Below are 5,706 nucleotides of genomic sequence, written 5' to 3' on the forward strand. Positions count from 1 at the left end.
AAAATGCCCAGGTGTGTACCAAGAGTTGACTATGCATTCACAGGCACAAGAATGGGGAGGAAGTAGTGGGGGGCGGAGGCAGCAGGGGGAGAGGAGGGAAGGGTGTGGATATTGGGTGAATGGTTGCTGCCTGGGACATCTGAGATGAGTTGGTTGGGGCTTAGACTGCAGGCAATAGATGATTGTTCAAAGGTCTCCCATCAAAGAAAGGGAGACAGAATGTTAATTGAATCATGAAATAAGAATAGGCGCTATAGTGTATGTCACCTCTGAATTTATTTAATTGTACTCAACATTATGAAACTTGAGAACCAGAAAGTTGTTGCAAGTGGATGTTTATTCTCTTTTTTTGTGTGTAACCTATGTATGTTTTTGTGTACTTTTTTTTGTTGTAATAAATAATATTTTTAAAAAACAAAAAACGTTTGATAGAGCCACCAACAGTATTTTTTGTTTTTTCTTTGGTATAATATTTCAAGTTAAGCTTTTGGTGTTAACCCTCCTTCCTGTCCAGGCCATTTATTCAGTCAGGCAACGCTGTACTCTAATTCATTAATTTTTTTTTGGGGGGGGGGGGGGGGAGTGACGGACATAGCTTTCTTTTGGTGGTATTTAATCACCACTGGGATTTTATTTTTTACTATATAAAGCAAAAACTACCAACATATTTGGAAATACAACTGCTTTCCTATGAAACATTGCAAATAAATAATCTTTCTTCATACATTTAGGCCAAAAAGTATTCTGCTACATTTCTATGGTCACACCGGGTAAATAGATACTAAACATGTCAAGCCTTAAAAGTGCGTGCACCTGTGAAATCGCACAAAAACTACCATTACTAAAATTACCCATAGGGAACTATTTAAAAGCTTTTACCGCTCACCAGATTAGTGTTAACAGTGTTTGATAGCCCTGGAATTATTGCTCTCACTCCAACGTTCATGGTGATATGTAATGTGTGGTGCAAGTGTTATTTTCCCACGTAGGGGCCCCCAATGCATTTTTGCGTTTGTATGTGTGTGTATATGGGGGCTTTTTTATATGTGACTTTTCATTTTTATACGTGACTTTATATTTTAAACTTTTTTTTACTTAACTTTATTGCTATCACACAGGGGGCTAGCAAGCTATAATGCTGTAATGTTAAAAGCACCCTTGACTAGAAAAAAAATGGAAAATAATAATTTAGAGGGGTGTGCACATACCCTGGACCATGCAGTAGGCATGATGTGATATGTCAGGTGGCCACAATTTTTAGGCAATATAGTGCATGTAAAGAATGCTAGCAAATTTTTAAAAAGGGCATCACTGGGAACCGACTACCGCCACTGCCAGGCCCCAGCTATTACCACCGCTGCTGCCAGGGCCCCGTCTACTGCCACCGCTGCTGCAGAGGCCCTGGCCTTCTCTGCCACTGCCACTGGGCCTCGGCCTCCTCCCCGCCGGGCCTCCTCCATCTGAGATAATAGTTACGCCATTTCTACCACCCATAGTATCGATAGTATCGGGTGTCTGGCGCCCCCCTGTTGCTATAGTGACCTATGTAGCATGGAGAGTGGGGCGGAGGAACCAGCATGGTCCTGAATGCGATCTAGGCATCTTGACTCGGCCAGGTGGACTCTGGCTAGGAGCAGCACGTCGAGCAGGCCAGTGCAGGAATTAGAGCAGGCTGATGCATGGTGTCGGCCAAGCTAATGCTCGACGCTCTGCATCGGGCATAGCGGGCCAGGCTGAACACAATAAGGCTGAATGTGTTCGGCCAGATGAGCAATCTGACCCTGATTTTGAGCCCTGCTCCTGACTGGGACTCCCCCCTTTTTCGGGCCCCATAACGCCCGCATGGGTCGCAATGGCAGTAGTTCCGCCCCTGATTCCTTGTGTTGTGTTTGACTGATTACTGCAATTGTAGCGCTACCCCCGTAGGAGCTGCTGGTGTAACGGGTCTTTCTGTCCTCTCTGCACCAATGTACCGCCCAATGGTGGATCCACAACACACCAACACACCTTTGTAGAGTTTTGTAAAGGATTTAATGGCTAACTAACACTAAAGTCTCTTAGTCAATTATCAATCACACACAATACAATAAATGGTAAATCAAGGCACTCTGACATCCAGTGACTGCGGCTGTCTTTCGCCTATACGGAGACTTGTGATGTCAGACGGTCGCAGTAGTAAATAATACTAATAATAGTAAAGAATATAGGAATTAGACAATAATATCTCCCCTTGGAAGTATCACACCCCCTCTAGACTACTGGCCTAGGCTAGCCAATGTAGCTAGCCATACTGTGTAGCAGATGTATAAAAGTACATTGTCAGTTGGCACCAGAGGCCTCTCACCGATCCCTGGGTTGTCCGGAAAGATGATGTCTTTCACCAGTAGATAAAAGTCTCTCTTTCGACGGAACGACACTCAGGGTGAAGGAGAAGTCATCTATGGCCTCTTGCAACACCTCACCACTCGTCTAGGGTTTCCTGGAACACATCACCACTCGTCTAGGCTCATCAGGAACACCTCACCGCTCGTCTAGGGTCATCTGGAATCTCAGGCACGATCCTCTCTGGCTCCGTCCACTCCCGCCCACTCTGCTGGGCTGACTCGGTCACTCCAGTAGCAGGATCGGCCACGCGACCAGGAGATATCTCCGCCGCTGACAAGTCCCTCAGCCCCGGTTCAGGTGCTCAATCTCCGCCTCTTAATTTCAGCAAACTAAGAACAGTCTCAAGTGCTTCGGTGTGGAACCTGTGTGTCCCTGACTATCAAAGGCCACCACACAGCTCGGCTACCAACAGTCTTGGCTCACACTCTCTCACACCGATCTGGACAGTACCTAGCCACTCCCCTTCCTCCCGCAAAGTACTCTGGGAGTTGCAGTTCTCAAGGTCCTTTCGGCATGTATCCATATCTGCTCTGTACTGCAATCCCCATAAGTCTCCGCCCCTCTTTGCACACTGAGGCAATTAAATGTTTGCAGTCAAAAATATCGATCTATACAATAGCACATATATTCATCTATTTAGGGGCTACACAATAATACTTTTTTTTTATTTTTGAATAAAACTAATGCATTGAAAAAATTCTTTTATTTGCATAACATCTGCAAAAAATGATTGGTTTACAAGAAAACTGCTTTCTAGCCCTTAAATGATTGGTGTCATAGCTGATCATATGTGCAGCACCATAGCAACTGCAGTCCAAATAGAGACTGGCACCTTCCTTGGCTGTAAGGGATAGGAGGCTGTAGTTCTGCTTTAACAAAGCTGGTGGTCAAGAGGCCTCTCAACACATGCAAACATCACAATTCATCCTCTGGAGACCCAGCAAGTTGGCATTAGATAAAACTGCAGCCTTCCCCCCTCTGGAGTCCTTAGTCCTCTCCACACCCTGGACACTGTTCTTTATGGCTCAGTTTTATATTTATCTGCCACTCTCCTGAAACCAGCCTCTTTTTCTGAGACCTTGGCCTCTCTGTCCACAATGTCAGCTGCTCAACACAGTCCTCTCTCTACACACATGGCACTCTAACAAGCACAGGTTTGTGTCACTGTTGCTGCAAAACCAGCTGCTGACAAGCCAGAAGCTTTCCCATCACAGCTGAATACAAATTCCAAGCTGCAGAGATTTTAGTCCACATGAATTGTTTCTCTCACTAAGCCCTGATGAAGGGGGAGTTTTTGTATCCCCAAATGCATTGGCTATTCTACTTGCTTGTCCCCTGACCCTAATGGGATAAATTTGTATTGGGACTATTTTAATTGGTGTGGCGCTTCAGTTCCTATATCTACTGTCTACACACATGGCACTTTGCCAAGCACAAGTTCATGGCACCAAATCAGCACACTCTCCCCGCCTGTGATACACTGAAACCGCCTTCTTAAAACTCACTAATGACTTACTAACTGCTAAAAACAATGGTCACTCACTACTCCTTACTCTTACTATTAGACCTTTCTGCTGCTTTTGACACTGTTGACCACCCACTCCTCTTTAAAAAAAACTCCACTCGCTTGACCAACAAGACTGCTCTCTCATGGTTCTCCTCCTACCTAGCTAAGCACTCCTTTAGTGTCCCCTACAAATCTAACTCCTCCCCTCCTCTTTCTGTAGGGGTCCCCCAAGGCTCTGTCCTTGGACCCCTTCTTTTCTCTATCTACACCTCCTCTCTTGGTCAGTTAATAACCTCACATGGCTTCCAATGGCATCTCTATACCGATGACACTCAAATGTATCTTTCTACTACCTTCCATGTCACTAATCTACTAACTAACATATCTATCTAGATGTCACAACTCTTCTTGAAACTCAACCTAGGTCCTAGGTGTCATCCTTGACTCGGACCTCACCTTTCTGCCCCACATACAATCACTATCCAAATCGTGCCACCTTCAACTTCGTAAACATCTCCAAAATACGCTCCTTCCTCACCAATGAAACTGCAGAATTACTCATTCACTCCCTTGTTATCTCCCATCTTGACTATTGCAACTCCCTCCTCATTGGCCTACCACTACACAGGTTATCCCCCCTTCAGTCTATCATGAATGCAACTGCTAGACTCATTCACCTAACCAACGGCTCAGTGTCTGCAACCCCTCTTTGCCGATCCCTGCACTGGCTTCCAAAATCCCACAGGATAAAATTCAAAATATTAACTGACTTACAAAGCCATCCACAACTCTCCCCCCAGCTATATCTCAAACCTCCTCTCAAAGTATCATCCTAACCATCCCCTCTGCTCTTCCAAAGACCTCCTGCTTTCCAGCTCCCTCGTCAACTCTTCCCATGCTCACCTCCAGGACTTCTCTACAGTCTCTCCCATCCTCTGGAACTCTTTACCCCAACCTGTCTATCTATCTCCCACTCTGACTGCCTTTAGGCGATCCCTAAAGGCTCATCACTTCAGGGAAGCCTATCCCACCTCAAACTAACCACTGTACCATCAAATTCTCAAAAAGCCCATCCCCACACAGCAACTTCCTCATGTATCACTTGTCCCTCCCTTTTAGATTGTAAGCCCTACAGGCAGGGCCCTCCTTACCATCTTGTCTTTAATTGTATTGTAATGTCTTCTTTATATTGTAAAGCACTGCGCATACTTTTAGCGCTATATAAATCCTGTATAATAAAATAACATGAAAAATTCCACACAGAAATGATCACATCTGGCACAAGGGCACAAGATAAAATAAAAAAGCGGAAAACAGTTGATGTGCATGTGTATGTTTTTACCCATAAGCATCTTTTACAATGTAAATGTGGTCATACATTGTACAGAAATCAAACACAAACAGTCTTTAAAATGTAAGTCAAACAGTTGATGGTACATCAGCAATTTTTGTTTTGATAATGTGGTCGAAATATTTCCATCAGTCAGGTTGGAAAAATGTTCTCTGATCAAATGAAAATCAATGAATCAGTGAGGTTTTCCTTTGTCAGAAATCGTATCAAGAACACAGCACATGCGCAAAAGGAAGTTATTTCTGTTGCTCGTCATATATTGGTTGGTTATAATGGCCAACGAACGATTTCCAAAATCGACATTTGACTATGCTTGATGGGGTATTCGAGCCATAATTGAACGAGGGTTTGTGGCAGAAACGAAAATCTACTAGTGTATGGCACCCTTTAGACTGACAACTTTGTATCTTTTTAAACAAATATTAACGTGAGACTAAACTCAGGAGTTAAACAATAAAAATGC

The sequence above is a fragment of the Nanorana parkeri genome, unplaced genomic scaffold, assembly GCF_000935625.1.
Source record: "Nanorana parkeri isolate BGI_ZX_2015 unplaced genomic scaffold, ASM93562v1 scaffold435, whole genome shotgun sequence".
NCBI classification, from domain to species: domain Eukaryota; kingdom Metazoa; phylum Chordata; class Amphibia; order Anura; family Dicroglossidae; genus Nanorana; species Nanorana parkeri.